The sequence below is a fragment of the Schistocerca piceifrons genome, chromosome X, assembly GCF_021461385.2.
Source record: "Schistocerca piceifrons isolate TAMUIC-IGC-003096 chromosome X, iqSchPice1.1, whole genome shotgun sequence".
NCBI classification, from domain to species: Eukaryota; Metazoa; Arthropoda; class Insecta; order Orthoptera; family Acrididae; genus Schistocerca; species Schistocerca piceifrons.
In genome coordinates, this window is record NC_060149.1 from 21,147,652 (window position 1) to 21,169,055 (window position 21,404).

The following is a 21,404-nucleotide window of genomic DNA, read 5'->3' on the forward strand; positions in this document are numbered from 1 at the left end:
GTGTAGGCCAACTTCTGCAGGAGGAATTAGGACCAGAATACCAGGTCACAAATTTTTTCAAAGCAAGTGCTAGTCTGGATCAGGTGACAGAGGATTTAGGTTCACTTTGTAAAGGATTTACCAGGGAAGACACCGTGGTTATTGTGGGAGGGCCAGGGAACAGCATCGACAGAGATCCTGGGTACAGTATAGAGTGTGACCTGGAAAAGATTACGTCGGCATTGAGACACACCAATGTTGAATTTGTATCTGTCCTGAGACGCCATGACTGGCCTCATTTGAACTCTTCTGTTGGGAGAGTTAATTTGGAGTTGGAACGGCTGCTTGGGTCGGGCGCGGGGGCTCATATTGGTGTGGTTCCTGTTGATTATCTCAGTAGGTGGGACTATACCAGGCACGGCCTACATCTCAACAGGAAAGGGAAGGGGAAACTGGCTGGGGTAATAGCAGGAAATTTAAGGGGGGGAGGCACTGCCATGAATGGTAAAATACCAGTGGTTACAGGTGTTGGAGCAGCACCTTTTTTAGGATAGGTAAGACAGAAAGATGTCAAGTTCTACGAGAGGTCAGGATTGAAACAAATCTTCAGTTTAGGAAAGAAATTAAACAGCACAATTCTAGCACATTGGATCACCAATCACAGCTATCAATTATAAATTTTCACCAATCACCAGAAATTTTATCTCCACCATGTTGTATCTCAGTCCTAGGTAATTGCATTGATGAATTAAAGTCACCCAACCCAATTGACATAATCTGCCTCTCTGAACACCATGTGACCACTGGTATAGGAACTAGGCCTAAGCACAATGAGAAACTCAGACAGGAGAGTACTGCAAATGTTAGAATAAGGAAAGGTTCTCATAAAAGTATAATTAAAAATAATGTAAGTATATTTCATCAAAATATTGGGAGTTTAATGAATAAAGTAGATGAGCTTCTGGTTTGTTTAGAAGATTTAGAAGCTGAGAATGAAATAGATATACTATGCCTGTCTGAGCATCACATTGTTACTGATATGGATAAGGTAAATGTAAGTGGTTATAAGCTCTCTGCACATGTAATGAGAGAAAATATGGAGAAAGGAGGAGTTGCCATATATGTCAAAAATTATCATTGTGCATAAAGTATAGAAACAAAAAAGTTTTGTGTAGAGAAACATATAGAAGCATGTGCCTGTGAGCTTAAATTAAATAAAGGCACATTTATAATTGTAACTGTATATAGGTCCCCATCAGGAAATTTTCATCTATTTCTGAATAATTTGGACTCCTTGTTGTGCTATCTGTCAGACAGGGGGAAGCAAATTATTATTTGTGGGGACTTCAATGTAGATTCTCTGAAAGAGGGTAATAGGAAAAATGACCTTGAAGTATTACTCGGTTCTTTCAATTTGACACCCGTTATTGATTTTCCTACTCTGGTGGTAAAGGATAGCAGCTCACTGATAGATAACTTCTATATAGACCAAGATAAGTTTAACCAGATAAATGCTCAGCCTGTTGAGAATGGTCTTTCTGATCATGGTGCACAGCTAGTTACAATATATGACATAGCTCCATTCAGCAATACTAAACAGTCCTCCAAAGTAGTACGTTCAGTCAACGATTTAACAATTGCAAATTTCAGGGAAAGCCTACGGCAGTTAGACTGGGATGAGGTGTACCGTGAACCTGATGCCAATTTAAAATATAAATTATTTCATGACATTTTTGTAAATGCATTTGAAAACTGCTTCCCCAAGAAAATAGTTAAATATACTCGTAAGAAACCTTGTAACAAACCATGTCTCACTAAGGGTATAAAAATATCTTGTAACCGGAAAAGGGAAATGTATCTGACAGCAAGAAAGAGTAGTGACCCAGAAACTATCAAAAATTATAAAAACTACTGTGTTATGTTAAGAAAAGTTATTAAAAAATCCAGGAGTATGTGTATCATGTCTGAAATCAGCAACTCTGATAATAAAATTAAAACAATTTGGAATATTATTAAAAGAGAAACAGGTCAACCAAGAGCAGAGGAAGACAGTATTACCATCAAATTGAATGAAAACTTTACGAACAAAAAGTCAGAAGTTGAAAATATTATTAATAATCATTTTCTAAATGTTGTGGATATAGTAGGATCCAGGTGTTCATTAGAAGATGCTAGGCTGTTAATGGAAGCGGCCATACCTATGCAATTTGATACAATTGAAATCTCACCCACTTCTCCCTCTGAAATTAGGAAAATAATAAACTTGCTTAAAAGCAAAAACTCACATGGAATTGATGGCATTTCCAGCAAAATACTAAAAGCTTGTTCTCAACAGATAAGTAAGATTCTCAGCCACCTGTGTAATAGCTCTCTGGAACAGGGCATTTTCCCTGATAGACTGAAATATGCTACTGTTATACCTTTGCATAAAAAGGGGGATAGATCTGATGTCAACAATTACCGTCCAATCTCCCTTCTAACAGCTTTATCCAAAATTTTTGAGAAAGTAATGTATTCAAGAGTAGCTTCACATATCTGTAAAAATGAAGTACTAACAAAATGTCAGTTTGGTTTCCAGAAAGGTTTTTCAACAGAAAATGCCATATATGCTTTCACCAGTCAAATTTTGAATGATCTGAATAACCGAACACCACCCATTGGGATTTGTTGTGATCTCTCAAAGGCTTTTGATTGTGTAAATCATGAAATTCTGCTAGACAAGCTCAAGTATTGTGGCATGAGTGGGACAGTGCACAAATGGTTTAATTCGTACCTAACTGGAAGAGTGCAGAAAGTTGAAATAAGTAGTTCTCGTAACATGCAAAGATCAGCACATTCCTCAAACTGGGGAACTATCAAGAATGGGGTTCCACAAGGGTCAGTCTTGGGTCCTTTGTTGTTCTTATTATATATCAATGACTTGCCATTCTATATTCATGAAGAGGCAAAGTTAGTTCTCTTCGCTGATGATACAAGTATAGTAATCACACCTGAGAAACAAGAATTAACTGATGAAATTGTCAATACTGTCTTTCAGAAAATTACTAAGTGGTTCCTTGTAAACGGACTCTCACCGAATTTTGATAAGACACAGTACATGCAGTTCCGTACAGTGAATGGTATGATGCCATTAATAAATATAGACCTTAATCAGAAGCATATAGCTAAGGTAGAATATTCCAAATTTTTAGGTATGTCCATTGATGAGAGATTAAATTGGAAAAAACACATTGATGATCTGCTGAAACGTTTGAGTTCAGCTACTTATGCAATAAGGGTCATTACAAATTTTGGTGATAAAGAAAAAAAGAAAAAAACAAAAATATTAAAAAAAATTAAAAAAAATAAAAAGTAAATAGTAAAGAAAACAAAAAAACACAAAAAAATAAAGTTGTTATATTAACGTAAGTATGTTGTTAAATTAACCTAATTATGTCATGTATTGGAAAATTCGACTCGTTCCACATCGTTACGAAATATCGTATTCATGATCCATGGAACTAGTATTAATCTAATCTAATCTAATCTAATCTTAGCGAATTAATTTTGTTTATTGTACTTCAGTCTTTATTGACCAGTCTCATGTTAAAATAAACAATACTGTAGAATAGATATTCTTGCATTAATATAGGGTAAACAGGTGTTGTTACGTAATTTTCTAAGTGAAAAATCTATTCTTGTTTATTCATTGTCATCAGGATTTGTTACACTTATCATAACCATTTATGTGTGAACTATGTGATTCATGAGTGTACAGTGCTTTAGTAAAGTGATAAAGTATTTTCAACATACTTAATGTGAAGTGTGTATAATCGTCTAAGCCGAGAGTTTTCATTGCTTGTGTTAGTGGTTTTGCCATGTAAAGAGTGGAGGAATGTTGAGTGGTAAATTCAAGGGTGAATTTCTCTGAAGAGTGGAGGAATGTTGAGTGGTACTTAAGATAAGTAAATAAATTAGAGAAATTAGAAACCAAATGAAAAACTTAGTTTAGTTTAGAGAGTTACATACTGGCAAACAGAGGGCAGAACAGCAGAGCAGAAGAGACAATGACCGTGAAGTCAGCAAGTTCCACATAAGGGGACGCTGTCGATTCAGCCGTCAGGGCATAGCCTGACCGGCTCACGTGTTTCTCAGTTGTCATATGTGATCAAAGGCCCTTGCCTACATTCCAAGAGCCAAGGAAGAACCCACCCTGCCCACATGTTGTTAAGAGAGAAAAAATAATTTATTTAGGATTTTCACCCTGACATAATGCTTTAGAATTAAATGCCCATTGCAGTAATGCTCATCCTGACAACTGACTAGCATCAAAAGAGAAAACTCAGTTACATTTAGTGACAGAAGTGTTACATTTAGTATCAGAACTGTTACAGTATTGATGCAGCATTGTTGTGCACATCCCCCAAAATGCTGGTGGTATCAGCACACATCCTCCTGTGTGTCAAGTGACAGCGCAGGTGAGTGGGATGGCCAATTTAGCAGTGTAAATGAATTAGGTCCTAAGACCTCTTCCACGCCATTGGTAAAAATGTACTTGTAGACACACACACACACACACACACACACACACACACACAATGTTGGCAGTTGCAGGTTGCTACAAACCTACATAAGTTTCAGCCTTTCATCTAAGAAATGAGAAATCTCCAACTTGCTCCTAAACAAGGAAGAGCTCTCCAGTGCCATTTCCATTACACTTCTTGGTATATGGCTTGAAGAATATCTTAAATGGAACACAGATGTCAGTTACATCTCAAATAAGCTGTCAACTGTGTGTTGTATTCTAAGAGTACTCAGCAAATCAGTCACCAAATTAGTTCTCACACAGGTATATTATTCTTACTTTCACTCCATACTACAGAATGGGATAGTGTTCTGGAGGGAACTCACCCTGCAGCAGAGATATCTTTAAAGTGCAAAAAAGGTGATATGTATAATATGCAATCTGAGATAAAATAAGCCATATAGGCAACATTTCCAGAAACTTGCTATTTAACAGTGCCATCTGTTTACACTTACAGTATTATGTCATCTGTTAAAACCTAACTATTAAACATTGACAGCCCATTAATATTCAATGGCCACATTCATAGCTACAAAAGAAGACAGCATTGTGACTTACATATGTTTCAGTCCAGAACAACTTGATACCAAAAGAGTCTCCTAGATGTTGGGATATGAACGTATAATAACCAATCAGCTGAAATAAATAAATAAAAAACAGATACCAAGAGTTTTAACATGTAAATAAAAAAAAATATTTTGGAGTGAAGCTTTTGCACAGTAAATGATTTTTTTGAAAAGGTAATAAATGTTAATAAATCTCTTAATAACTGGTCACTTAGGCCTGATTATAGCTGATGTTTCCTTCCAGAATGAACAAGTGAAAGTACAATGTAATGTCTATTATTTTCTTGTAGTATTGAACAAACTTTCATGAAACAATAAAAATTGCAACAATATAATTGTAAAAATTACTTGTAAAAATGCAGACTGACTTGTCCAAAATTATTCATGCAAATTGTACAATGTTATGATTACTTGGATTAGTAAAATAAAATCAATACTGAAGTCAATCTATAGGGAATATGCACTACTGATGATATGCTACAAAAGAGAGAGCTGATATTTTACTTAAAGTGCCTTGCCATAGAAAGGAAGAGCACTTATACTGACATGCTCTCTGTGGAAAGAAAATATGTATTTGGATGCAAACGATCTGCATTGGGAAATTCTGATAGCTTATGTATGTGCTTTTAGCAAATGGGGACGTACTTATGGTTGATCATCTGAGATTGGAGTACACAGGGGAAATGATAACTGACTATGAAAACTTGTGCAGGGAGATCTATAATACTACCACTATGTGTCATGTTTGAAGTGAAAGACTGAAATGTCAGTTGTGCTTGCCTGCCTCAAAAGGAAAGTTAGGATAAATGTTAGATTTATGTGCCTCATTTAAACACTACTAAAAATGAGTTACGTTAAAGAAAAAGACTGATCTTGTATTATACGAGGAAAAATTGAAAAAGTTTCATTCTATACATAATATTACTGTTTCACATGACCAATCACTTCTAGAGGATGTGTTGTGTGTGTAGTAATTACTATCATATGTTTGAATGAAGAAGTTATTGTGCTCTGTTAGCTGTTATGTGGATTGCCTGCAAAAGTTTTGCTCAAGCTGTGGTTGTAAAATATTTCTGGAGGGGGGGGGGAAGGGGGGTTATCAAAATGTAACAGCTCATTTTTCATAGAATTTCAAAGCTAATATAGATTGTTTGTTTAACTGTTATGGGGGGATGTAATGGATTTTGGTCCAAAAAATCAATTTTTCAAAAACATTATTTTCTTGGTCTACACAGCTTAATTTATGTTGTGTGTGAATGTTATCATGATAACAGCTTTAGAAATGCCTTTAAATTTTTGAACTGTCTAACTCTGCCCTGGAAGCCACTCCCACCTTTTCCAACATTTGGGAAACTGCTTGCTTCAGTGAAATTTTTGTCAGTGTGAAGGCTATTTTCTTCTGATACCTTTGGCTGACGTCTATATCTGTGGCTGACATCTATATCTTTGCCTGAAAACTTTCTTGCATGTGGTTTATTTACATTTTGAGAATACTAACAAATGTTAGTAGGTGGAAGGTTGGATTCACAAACCTTTGTGTCGAAGTCAAGATTTATGCATAAGGGGTGGTGGAAAAACTGTGTTTAGGAAACAGAAGTTTCATGAAAATTGTTCTACCAACAAAAAAGAGGAAACACCTCAAAATGAATGACATAGGGTCTAAGCTTCAGCAACAAAACTCAGGACAGGAGAATTGTACAGGTGCTTGAATAATGTTGATATGGATTCCAGTGGATTCAGACTTATTGATTTAGAGTTTCTCTGCCAAGCTATAAAGTTTCCATGTTCATGTGTTAGCTGTAAAAATACAGAATGCATGATCGTTGTTTAAGAAAGAAAGAAGGGTGGGAATAGCTTGTGATTCTAAATTAATTTGTAATTCATGTGGCTATGAATTTTCATTTTCCTCCTCCAAAAAGCTGTAATTTTTTAAAATCAATTGTAGGTTAGCATATTCTCTGAGATGCCTTGGACAGGGCAGGGAAGAAGGTAAGTTATTGTGTGGTTTTCTGAACATGCCTCCACTTTGTGCAAGGTTTGAAAAAATAAATAAAGAAATGTCTGATGCTGTATGCAATACTGCCAAAATTTCCCTGAAGAAAGCAGTGGAGGAATTGTGGAAATAAACCAAAAAGAAACAGATCCTGAGGCAGATATTCATGACAGTGAATCTCCTAAAATGTTACTGACCTGTGTGTATCTGTAGACGGGACCTGGCTGAAAAGGGGTCACACATCTCCGTATGGAGTTCCATCTGTTATTGGTATTGGCTTAGGTAAAGTTTCAGATGTAGAAATTATGTCTAAATACTTCCACCAGTGTGCAACAAGGAAAATGTCCAACAATGAAGACAGTGAGAAGCAGTGACAAGAAAAGCATGCAGTAACATAATCTAAAACCTGCAGTGGCTCAAATGGTGGCATGGGGGCTGCTGCAGTTATGAGGATGTTCTCCAGATCTGAGGACCAGAATGGTGTTAGATATACTAAATACCTTGGTGATGGCAACTCCTCTTTATTCAAAGGTGTAACAAATAAAAATCCATACAATACAACAATAGAAATGTTGGGATGTGTAGGCCACATCCAAAAGAGGCTTGTGGTAGGCTTTGTCACTTGCTGAAAGAGAAGAAAGGTGAAGTACTTGAGGATGGGAAACCACTAGAAGGAAAAAGCTGGCTTACTCTGAAAGAGACTGATTCTCTTCAGTTATTGTAGGGGAGAGCCATCAGGAAAAACACACATAATTTCGAGGCAGAGGCATGCTGTGTGGGCAATTTTTTTCCACAAACTATCCACTGACTAAACACTAATGCACCATCTGTGTCCGAAAGATGACCGGTGTAAATTCAACAACAGAAGTGTGACGTATTCACACAAACACTCATTACCAGAAACTGTTATGAATGCAATTAAGCCCACATTCAGGTTTCTTGCAAACCGTGATTTACTGAGGATGTGCCTTCACAGAAAGACACAAAATGCAAATGAGAGCCTCAGTAATTTAATTGGGATTAGATGTTCAAAATGGACATCTGTTGACTTGAAGTACTCAAAATAGGTGTCTATGACGCAGTTTTATGTTACAATAATGGAAATAATAGCAAAATTGGAGTGCTGAAGAGAGTTGGTATAGATCCTGATGGGTTACAACAAAAGCATTTTACACCATCTATGAGAGCAGGATCAAGGAAGCTAACAAATCAGTTTCTTACTTGTAAATACAGGCCAGGCAGATTCAAAGAGGAGAGAAGAGAAACTCTGTTATTGATACAATTTGTGCCATAAATTAATAACTGTAGTTCAGTGCTCTTATAATCTTCTCAGGACATTACAATAAAATTTTCAGGTTAATTGCATCATTATAATTTGAGTTATGGCTTTTTATAAAAAAAGACATATTAAAAATTGAAAATTAAATTTTCTCTCAAAATGTTAATCCTGCATACTTTATTATGTTTTTCTATTAAAACACAGCTCTTTTGCTTTACACATGCAAAATTTTAGATTTGTACATTAATAAAGATGGCTGTAATGATTTTTTAAATAAATGTTTATTTTTCCATTACATCACCCCTTAAGTCATTAGGCTGGACCTATATATGTGTACTGAGGTGACAAAAGCCATGGGATACCTCCTAATATTATGTTGGCCATCCTTTTGCATAGAACAGTGCAGCGACTTGGTATGGTATTGACTCAGCAAGTCACTGGAAGTCCCCTTCAGAAATACGGAGCCATGCTGCCTCTATAGCCATCCATAATTGCAAAAGTTTTGCTGGTGCATGACCTCTTGACTATGTTCCATAAATGTTTGATGGGATTCATGACGGGTGATGTGAGTGCCCAAATAATTCATTAAAATTATCCAGAATATTTTTCAAACCAATCGCAAACAATTGCAGCCCTATGATATGGCATATTGTCGTCCCCAAAAATTACATCGTTGAATGGCTGCAAATGGTCTCCAAGTAGTCAAACAAAGCCATTTCCAGTTAATTATCATCTCAGTAAGACGAGAGAGCAACTCAATTCCATCTACACACAGCCTACACCATTATGGAGCCACCACCAGCTTTCGCAGGAGATGTGCTGCAGATTAGCGAAGGTACACTTGTCGGTCATCTGCTGCCAGAACCCATTAATGCCAGATTTTGCTGCACTGTCATAATGGATACAGTCATCATACAGCCCACACTGATTTGTGTAATTATTTCACTCGGTGTTCCTCGTCTGTTAGCACTGGCAACTCTACGCAAATGCCACTGCTCTGTTATTAAGTGATAGGCATTGGTCATTGCATTGTCCATGGTGAGAGGTAAAGAAATGTGGTATACTCAGCACACTCTTCACTTCGTGGATCTCAGAATATTGGTGATGATATAACCATCACTATATGTGCACTCACTTCTGTGAAATTCCCCCTTTAGAACTCTGCAGTGTGATTTTCAACAACTTCATGAAAAAGTATTGGTTAATACTATGTCCATCCATTTTTAGGAACATATATAGTCAATTTGTTGATTGCAATTTGGACCTTTAACCTACAAACTATTTGATAACAGATAAAGCAACAAATGTGCTGTACTTTATAATTTTAGAAACTTGTAACAACGCTGTTTGTCATACTGTCAACATTCTATACTGTTGTTTACCATAAAAGCACTAAATTATTTCATAATTACTGTAATTCACAAAATGAAACTAACTGATAATGCAAAAAGTGTTATTTCGGCTACTGGATTCTGTATTGAAATTCTGTCTACACTAAAAAATAGTGCACTCATATTTCAAGCAGGAAACAAGGGAAGAGTACTTGGGCTAGTTCTGTTTCAGTATAATTACTAAAACGTAATCAGCATTGTTTATTTGAATCATTTCACTTATTTTTCCATGAAAATGACAAACATGTATATGACTTTGTGTCCTATTTCATGTATTTCACTTGTAATCTTGGAATGATAGCCTTTTCCGTAATTTTGAACAACTTCTATGATTGTAATTAATAAAATTACTGTGTGAAATGATTTTCAAATAGTTTGTGAAAGTATTTAAGACCCTTGAGAGATCATGTAGGAGAGTAAGTACAGTGTGAGATTTTGAGATGCACTATGTGATGTGACATCAAATAAAACTGTGTACACCTGAACCTTCCTTTGACTTTTTACATTACTAGAAAACTGTGGTGTTGTCTGGACCATTATCATTTAAGAAATTTACAGGAAGAATCAACTGCAGCTGAGCAACAAAAAGGAGCTAAGTTTTCACCTACATTTTTTTTAAACAATCCAAGTTATCAGCGATTTTCAAGATTAACATTCATAATGAATTTTATTTTGATTTGCTTTTATTTGACAGTTGTTATCACACTGCATTATAGTAAGCTCTTTAACCAACTGGACATACTGACAACAATCTTTTAGTAGAGTTACTCCATATGAAGCTTATTTTCAACAGTCAACCACAATTTGGAAACAAAAGTTTCATTTGTAAATCTAGTACTAGGAGGAAAAAAAGACATACACTGTCTTTCACTCAGCCATAGCATGTAACAGGAACGAGTGATGTGTTTAACCATAAGTCTCTTTGAACACTTCTAAGGGAAGTAAAAAAGTGTAATGGACAATAAAATTTAAAACTAGCTCCAAAAACAGACAGAAGTTATATCTGCTCGATCTTATACTCCATAGAAGAATTTCTGAATGTGCAATGAAAATATTCTCTCTCTCTCTCTCTCTCTCTCTCTCTCTCTCTCTCTCTCTCTCTCTCTGTTGTGTGTGTGTGTGTGTGTGTGTGTGTGTGTGTGTGTGTGTGTGTGTGTCTGCAAGAGAGAGAGAGAGAGAGATTGAACATAGCTAAGTATAAATGTAGCTCAAGAAATAGGTAGCATGTTTCAGAATTTCTCATTGAAAAAGTGGACTGTAACTGTAAAGCTGACACATTACATACCCTAGCAATAGGTTGCAATTATGATCCAAGCAACATAGAAATAACTAAGAAATAATTATGTAAACAGAAGATGGAGGGGGGAGGAGGGGTGGGGAAGAAAGGACAGGAAAGGGAAGGAACTATTGATGTGAGACGCATCAGGACTTTTTCCAGAACTAGCAGTGACGAGTGAAATTGTGTGTCGGACTGGGATTCGAACCAAGAATCTCCTGCTTACTAGACAGTTGCATTAACCACTGCACCATTCTGCCACAGTATTTATTGCAATTGTGTGGACTATCTTGGTACTCCTCTTGGCAAACCCACATTCCCTCCTAGTGCCACCCATTCACAGTCCCCCTCCATGTCTTCCACATTCAGTGCTTTGAGATTTTTGCAGGAGTTCAAATGTAATTGTGCATCATGCACTGAAGATGGTGTATTCATTGTCCATCAAGGCGAATCAGTTGTATGAAAGCGTGGTGTCTGTTCTTTCTGACATGTCCGAAAGAGTAGACACCATATATTCATACAAGAATTAATTGCTAACTGAATTTAATTATTAGTAAGAGCTGTTATAACATGTTTAATCTTTCTCTGTTTCATTTCCTTTACTGATATTTTCATCTCTCTGGATAACTATAAAGCTTGTGTAAAATGTTTTTTGTGGGCACTGTCACTCCTTTTGTAAAATGTTTTATGTGGGCACTGTCACTCCTTTCTCAGTCAGAAGTTATGTTGCAATTCTTTCCGATGGACTGGTAACTTACAGGGTTAATAAAATTAATATGCTTTAGTGATTAATCAGTAAAATCTCTGTTGAATGTTCCATTTGGAGTCTCCTTAATGAGGGACCATTCTCTTGTTGATTTTGAGATTTGACTCCATTGTCGTCATCAAGAGCAACAAGCAGTTCTGTGGTTAATGGCATTGCAAGGTTTTCTGCAGAGTTACCCTATTTGCTTTTAAATAATGTATTCCTTAAATACAGTAAAGAAAGTTCTGGCAGAATTAAAATAATTAAGGATAAAGCCCCCCCCCCCACTTCCCATGAACCATGAACCTTGCCGTTGGCGGGGAGACTTGTGAGCCTCAGCGATACAGATGGCTGTACCGTAGGTGCAACCACAATGGAGGGGTATCTGTTGAGAGGCCAGACAAACATGTGGTTCCTGAAGAGGGGCAGTAGCCTTTCCAGTTGTTGCAGGGGCATCAGTCTGAATGATTGACTGATCTGTCCTTGTAACACTAACGAAGACGGCCTTGCTGTGCTGGTACTGCGAACGGCTGAAAGCAAGGGGAAACTACAGCCATAATTTTTCCGGAGGACATGCATCTTTACTGTATGATTAAATGATGATGGCGTCCTCTTGGGTAAAATATTCTGAAGGTAAAATAGTCCCCCATTCGGATCTCCGGGCGGGGACTACTCAAGAGGATGCCGTTATCAGGAGACAGGAAACTGGCGTTCTATGGATCGGAGCGTGGAATGTCAGATCCCTTAATCGGGTAGATAGGTTAGAAAATTTAAAAAGGGAAATGGGTAAGTAAAAGTTAGATATAGTGCAAATTAGTGAAGTTCGGTGGCAGGAGGAACAAGACTTTTGATCATGTGAATATAGGGTTATAAACACAAAATCAAATAGGGGTAATGCAGGAGTAGGTTTAATAATGAATAAAAAAAATAGGAGATCGGGTAAGCTACTACAAACAGCATAGTGAACGCATTATTGTGGCCAAGGTAGACATGAAGCCCATGCCTACTGCAGTAGTACAAGTTTATATGCAAACTAGCTCTGCAGATGATGAAGAAATTGATGAAATCTATGATGAAATAAAAGAAATTATTCAGGTAGTGAATGGAGACGAAAATTTCATAGTCATGGGTGACTGGAATTCGAGAGTAGAAAAAGGGAGAGAAGGAAACATAGTAGGTGAATATGGATTGGGGGTAAGAAATGAAAGAGAAAGCCATCCGGTAGAATTTTGCACAGAGCATAACTTAATCATAGCTAACACTTGGTTCAAGAATCTTGAAAGAAGGTTGTACACATGGAAGAAGCCTGGAGATAGTAGAAGGTATCAGATAGATTGTATAATGGTAAGACAGAGATTTAGGAACCAGATTTTAAATTGTAAGACATTTCCAGGAGCAGATGTGGACTCTGACCACAATCTGTTGGTTATGAACTGTAGATTAAAACTGAAAAAACTGGAAAAAGGTGGGAATTTAAGGAGATGGGACCTGGGTAAACTGACTAAACCAGAGGTTGTACAGAGTTTCAGGCAGAGCATAAGGGAACAATTGTCAGGAATGGGGGAAAGAAATACAGTAGAAGAAGAATGGGTAGCTTTGAGGGATGAAATAGTGAAGGCAGTAGAGGATCAGGTAGGTAAAAACATGAGGGCTAGTAGAAATCCTTGGGTAACAGAAGATATATTGAATTTAGTTGATGAAAGGAGAAAATATAAAAATGCAGAAAATGAAGCAGGCAAAAAGGAATACAAACGTCTCAAAAATGAGGTCGATAGGAAGTGCAAAATGGCTAAGCTGGGATGGCTAGAGGACAAATGTAAGTATGTAGAGGCCTATCTCACTAGGGGCAAGATAGATACTGCCTACAGGAAAATTAAAGAGACCTTTGGAGAAAAGAGAGCCACTTGTATGAATATCAAGAGCTCGGATGGCAACCCAGTTCTAAGCAAAGAAGGGAAAGCAGAAAGGTGGAAGGAGTATATAGAGGGTCTATACAGGGGCGATGTACTTGAGGACAATATTATGGAAACGGAAGAGGATGTAGATGAAGAAGAAATGGGAGATATGATACTGCGTGAAGACTTTGTCAGAGCACGGAAAGACCTGAGTCTAAACAAGGCCCCGGGAGTAGACAACATTCCATTAGAACTACTGACAGCCTTGGGAGAGCCAGTCCAGACAAAACTCTACCATCTGGTGGGCAAAATATATGATACAGGCGAAATGCCCTCAGACTTCAAGAACAATATAATAATTCCAATCCCAAAGAAAGCAGATGTTGACAGATGTGAAAATTACTGAACTATCAGTTTAATAAGTCATGGATGCAAAATACTAACGTGAATTCTTTACAGACGAATGGAAAAACTGGTATAAGCCGACCTCGGTGAAGATCAGTTTGTATTCTGTAGGAATGTTGGAACACGTGAGGCAATACTGACTTACAACTTATCTTAGAAGAAAGATTAAGGAAAGGCATACCTATGTTTCTAGCATTTGTAGACTTAGAGAAAGCTTTTGACAATGTTGACTGGAATACTCTCTTTCAAATTCTAAAGGTGGCAGGGGTAAAATACAGGGAGCGAAAGGCTATTTACAATTTGTACAAAAACCAGATGGCAGTTATAAGAGTTGAGGGACATGAAAGGGAAGCAGTGGTTGGGAAGGGAGTGAGACAGGGTTGTATCCTCTCCCCGATGTTATTCAATCCGTATGTTGAGCAAGCAGTAAAGGAAACAAAAGAAAAATTTGGAGTAGGTATTAAAATCCATGGAGAAGAAAAAAAAACTTTGAGGTTCGCCGATGCCATTATAATTCTGTCAGAGACAGCAAAGGACTTGGAGGAGCAGTTGTTCGGAATGGACAGTGTCTTGAAAGGCGGATATAAGACGAACATCAACAAAAGCAAAACGAGGATAATGGAATGTAGTCGAATTACATCGGGTGATACTGAAGGAATCAGATTAGGAAATGAAACACTTCAAGTAGTAAAGGAGTTTTGCTGTTTGAGGAGCAAAATAACTGATGATGGTTGAAGTAGAGAGGATATAAAATGTAGACTGGCAATGGCAAGGAAAGCATCTCTGAAGAAGAGAAATTTGGTAACATCGATTATAGATTTAAGTGTCAGGAAGTCGTTTCTGAAAGTATTTGTGTGGAGTGTAGCCATGTATGGTAGTGGAACATGGATGATAAATAGTTTGGACAAAAAGGGAATAGAAGCTTTCAAAATGTGGTGCTACAGAAGAATGCTGAAAATTAGATGGGTAGATCACATAACTAATGAGGAGGTATTGAATAGAACTGGGGAGAAGAGGAGTTTGTGGCTCATACAATAATCTATTACATGTTGTTGAAAGGAAAAATGAATCGATCAGGCTTGTCTTAGATTCGACACAAATCATTCCTGAAACAGACAGACCGCAAAAGTTAGGAGAACTTCTTCAGAATTTTAATAGTGTAAAAGTATTGTCTTCTAGAGATCTGAGATACAGCTTTTATCAGATCGAACTTCATCCAGAATGTAGAAAATACACAGCTTTTCTTTGTTTCGGCGTTTGTTATCAATTTCGGAAACTTCCTTTTGGTTTCATCTTTTCTTCGGCAGCATTCATTCGTGGGCTAAATTCCACATCACCTGAGTTCTTAAAACGTCATATCACCTTATATGCGGACGATATTCTGATAGCAGAAGCCTCATGGGAACAACATAATTGCATCAACAGTGTGTTACTTATTTTGGTAGAATCTGAAATTACAGTTAACTTGGAAAAGTGTTAATTGGGTAGGTCAAAAGTTAAGTATTTGGGACATATTATTTCTTCTGAAGGCATTCAGCCGGATCCTGAAAAGTTAGAAGCAATCAGAGCCATTCCAGTTCTATCAAAAAAAAAAAAAAAAAAAAAAAAAGTCTGCAGTCACAAGATTTCTGCCCTTGCACAGATTCTTCGAAAGTCGATCATGGTGCCCATTTATTTCAAGAAGCCATAGAAAATGACACTACTGTGCAGAAAACCATTGCTTTTGCCAGCCGCGTGCTAACAAAATCTGAAAAGAATTACTCTGTTACTGAATTAGAAGCTTTAGCTATCGTCTGGGCATTTAACAAATTCCGTTTCTTTCTTTCTGGTACACACGTAAAAATATACAGTGACCATCCTGCATTACAATTTTTTATGTCTTCAAAACTAAGTCATGACAGGTGAAAACGTTGGGCATTGTTTCTGCAAGAATTCCACATCACAATAGTCTACATTCCCGGCAAGGAGAACATTGTTGCGGACGCACATGCTTGCTTGTTAGGTGCACGATTACGTAACGACTATAAGGCTTACATACTTAGAACATACACTGCTACAAAGACTTTAATGCAACATTTTGGTTAACTTGAAAAGACCTTCTGGATTTAAAGTACTTTCTGAGAGTTACCAAATGACAGTGGTTAGTTTATTTAACAGCTGTACGATTATATCACGACGCTACTAATGAGTGACACAATTTACATAATTGATTTTGCGCTGTATCTGTTTTATATCTGCATAGTTTTTCTAAATTCTTCTGGAAAGTAAGATATGTTTTAGTAGTAACATTTCTGATATAGCTACAATGAGACAGCCTTTTCCATAGCACAAAAGTACAGTACAGTACGGTCTTCGTCACGGTAATGTATGTAATAACTACGATATCTATACGCAGATCATTTCACTTCTGTTCATTGTGAAGTAAGTACATTGACTTCTACAGAACTTTGCTTACCGACAACGATAATTACGACGCTTGGCTTATTTTTACTGTTAAATAATGACAGAGATTATCTTACAACAAGACGCACAGTTTAGCGCTACAGTACACGTATTTGAGTGATTAATTTTTGTGCTTGGAACTTTCTTTGAAAGATTTTTTAATTACAAAGATACAAAGAAGGTTTTCGGCGATACATTTCACTCAATTGCTGTAATCTGTAACATCTGAGGGTATAATTACATTTATCCTCAGCGGGTACACGCCTACTTTGTGTAATAAGCGTGTGGCAAGCACTAGGAGCCCTAGCTAATATGGTATTTGCTTATACAACTTTACACATCGATACCATATTTCTCTAACACAGAATTACACAGCTATCTGATTATTTAACAGAGAGAAAAACATTTTTTTTAATATGTCAGTGACACATATATACGTAACTTCATAGTTAAATTAATTCACACTTATGAAATTGTGTTTTGTCTGTACTTTGTGAACTGTTCATATACTGTGAGAGCTTTGAGTGATGTATTTTGTATGGGATCATGATTTTTGAAGTACATTTGAGGTAGATGAATTTATTGAAACGAGCAGAGGGCATTTTTTTAACATTTTGAGACCATTGGAGGAAGCTACGACGATTTTTGGATTTTATTGATATCCTATAATGATATTATTATGACAACGATGTGTATTATGCTGCTGAGGTACGTTTATGATCAGTAAGATGACGCTATATGAGGAATGTGATTACATGTTTATATGTATATGAATAATGAGAAGAGGTTAGGGACACTGGTTTTTGAAAAAGATGTTGGAAACCAAGAATCGTACTTTGAGTTATGAAATGTGTGTACATGTGTGAATGCACCACAATGCCGGCAGAAATTTTTGGACACTGTTATATTTATGCGATTTTGTTTCTACACATTTGCAACATAAATTTTTCAACCTGTGAAATTTTTATATGAAACTGGCACTGTAGCAGAAACTGCTGTCGTAAATATTTCTGTAAGGAAGGTAAGTGACCTTGACATAATGTGTTGCGGGCGCCCAGCTGCGTGACAGTCACCTGGAAAAAAGCCATTAGGTGGAGAAAAAAGAGGCCATTCACCCCGCTATTGACATTTCTTTGTAGAAACTACTGCAAATACGACACGCTCGTACTGCAAGACATATGATTACACTTTTGAGCACTTTTGACCTACGTTTCTAGCATTTGTAGACTTAGAGAAAGTTTTGAAAATGTTGCCTGGAATACTCTCTTTCAAATTCTGAAGGTGTCGGGGTAAAACACAGGGAAGGAAAGGCTATTTACAATTTGTACAGAAACCAGATGGCAGTTACAAGAGTCGAGGGGGATGAAAGGGAAGCAGTGGTTGGGAAGGGAGTGAGACAGAGTTGTAGCCTTTCCCCGATGTTATGCAATCTGTATATTGAGCAAGCAGTGAAGGAAACAAAAGAAAAATTCGGAGTAGAAATTCCATGGAGAAGAAATAAAAACTTTGAGAATCGTCGATGACATTGTAATTTAGTCAGACAGCAAAGGACTTGGAAGATCAGTTGAATGGAATGGATAGTGTCTTGAAAGGAGGATATAAGATGACCATGAACAAAAGCAAAACGAGGATAATGGAATGTAGTCGAATTAAATCGGATGATGCTGCGGGAATTAGATTAGGAAACGAGACGCTTAAAGCAGTAAATGAGTTTTGCTATTTGGGGAGCAAAATAACTGATGATGGTCGAAGTAGAGAGGATATGTAATGTAGACTGCCAATGGCAAGGAAAGTGTTTCTGAAGAAGAGAAATTTGTTAACATCGAGTATTGATTTAAGTGTCAGAAAGTCGTTTCTGAAAGTATTTGTATGGAGTGTAGCCATTTATGGAAGTGAAACGTGGACGATAAATAGTTTAGACAAGAAGTGAATATAAGCTTTTGAAATCTGGTGCTACAGAAGAATGTTGAAGATTAGATGGGTAGACCACATAATTAATGAAGAGGTAGTGAATAGGATTGGGGAGAAGAGGAGTTTGTGGCACAACTTGACTAGGAGAAGGGATCAGTTGGTAGGACATGTCCTAAGGCATCAAGGGATCACAGATTTAGCATTGGAGGGCAGCGTGGAGGGTAAAAATCGTATAGGGAGACCAAGAGATGAATACACTAAGCAGATTCAGAAGGATGTAGGCTGCAGTAGGTACTGGGAGATGAAGCAGCTTGCACAGGATAGAGTAGCATGGAGAGCTGCATCAAACCAGTCTCAGGACTGAAGACCACAACAACAACAACAATTTCTGATATTTACTGAAATGCCTAATGAAATGATGAGAAACCTTTTGTCTACTTTCTGTCTAGTTGAGAGGATTTTTTTACTGCCTTATGAAATGCCATGTGGCTACTGGATGACGTTGCATGCCTTGTTTTATGTATGTATTTGCTCATTTTGTTTAATATCCAGTTTGTAGCTGCACTGCAGCATTGGTTAAAATAAAATTTAAGAGATGTACTAACAGAAATATTTTCTGTTTACAGATGCAGTAAATAATAATTTTATAATCTTCCTGTAAAAAAGGGAGCACAAATAGACATTTCCCTTTACAGCAATTGCATACATAATTTTTTAATGACTTGGTGTTAGACATTTCCTATCTTTTGTGTAACATTTTTTCTGCTTGAGCTTTGTCAGGTTTATGAGTAAGTTATTGCATTTGCTGCTGCTGTTTGCCAGGCATAGTGCTACTGAGTTTTACTTTGTATTACTCTGCTAAGCCAGTTGTACTGCTGATTTATTTTTCTTGTTGCTGCACTTTGGCTCATATTAGTTGTAATGTTGCATTTGCTTTGCTTTGCAAATTTAGATACACGGCTGCTTGCCTTGCCAATTTGCATTTTTTGTCGTTGTTGTATGCATTAATTGTTTTGTGCTGCTGCATTGCCTCGTACCTTAATTTATGCATCTGAGCTCAGTAGATTTAATTTAGCTTATGAGAGGGTAGGCTATATAAGAGAATGAGTTGTGATGAATTGGAAGAAATGCATTGACAACGTATAAGAAAAAGGTTTGGCCAAAAACGTGGAGTACAATGAAGAATAATTATTTTGAAAGAGGATATGAACAAAAAAAGTAGGGTGTAGGGACCACAGGTTTATGTAGAATTTTCTTGGAAACAAATGATGAGGTAAGATAATGGAAAATAAATAATGAGGTAAGAAATATGTGAACATATTAATACAGAGAGAATGCTTGGATAGGATTTTTTATTCTTTTTATTTTTTGAGGAACAAATGAAATAACAGGAAAGATCTATGGAATAAAGTTTCGGGTTGGACTGGGTATCAAATTTTACACTGAGAACAAACCCTCTCTTTTCCTTTTGTGTTATTCCACTATGTGTTTGTGTACCCTTGTGTATGTCTGTTCTTCCTGTCTTTATGTATTTAGCTGATAAGATTTATGTTGTAGAATTTTTCTAATACTAAGCAACATTCACTATGATGAGGAATACTGGTATACTCAAATATAATTTGCATTAATAATATGTTACTTACTTTGTAAAGATGTTTCGACATTATTTATTCTGTTCTGTTTTAATGCTCATGTGTGAAGTTAATGTTTCGAAAACTATTCTCATTATTTTATTTATTTACTTATGTAAAGGATGAGCCAGACACTAAGGGATTTTACTTTATTATATGTGCTTCCAAACGGTAACTTCATTTTACCATTGCGGCCAATCCACGGCCGGCAGTGTTAGCTGCCTGTAAATTCTTTTGTCCCACGGTCTAGTAACAGGAAGTCAGCACCGAGGAAGGGCACCTAGATCACGCGCCTCTTTCTCTGCCTCGGGATGACTGGGTGTTGTGTGATGTCCTTAGGTTAGTTAGGTTTAAGTAGTTCTAAGTTCTAGGGGACTGATGACCATAGATGTTAACTCCCATGGTGCTTAGAGCCATTTGATCACGCGCCTCTTTCATGTGCTTACGAGGTAACGCCTCCCCAGGCGTCGCTTAGCAGACAACGCTCTGGAAAGTTCCATGCCGCCCGCACGGTTTTCTCGGTCCAATCAGGGCAGAGGAAGCCGCGTGGTGCGTCGAATATACCCGGCCGCCCGTCGCCGGGTTCGCTCTCTTGTATTCTTGCTCACCCGCGAGTCGGATGCGCGCCCTGTAGCATTGAACATCTCCCGCTTCTCCCAGTGCTGCGGCACTGTGGACTTTGTTTTGGCAGACAACTACTTTCGGTAGCTTCGTGAACTATGTTTCACCAGACTAGCTCTTGCTCACTCTCACCTCCCTAGGCCTATGTAGCCCCTTTCAACAGGCTTTAGCCAACAAATGGCCTTTCTCTAAAAATAACCCTAATCATTCCATAATGCCCACCACCTTCCTATATGCCCATCCTGTACACTTACGTGATAAATCCCGTTACACTGATGTATTTGTTTATTTCTATTCTTTTGTAAAGCCTTTATTACTACAAATATTATATGCATTATTATGTTCTTTAATGATGATTTCTGTACCTTTGTAACTGCATTGTATAGACATCAGTTCTTCGACTTAAGTTTCATTTCACTACACATGTTTCTGTTGGTCATAGTATATGCACATTATGTGAGAAGTTAAAAAAGGGGGACTGTTAGTGTTCGCACTGTGGGGCGGCAGGTGGAAAATAAAGAAAATTATTTCTGTTATTTGTTGCCTTCTCAAAACAGGCTCTCTAACTACAATGTTGGCAACCAGGAAGTGATTAGCAAAAGCGTGATGCCTGTAATTAGAGTTCGCTGTGCCCACTCTGATGGAGAATAAAAGTTGTTGATTATTGAAGTTCATTACTCTGAGGATTTAGGATGATGTCTGGGAT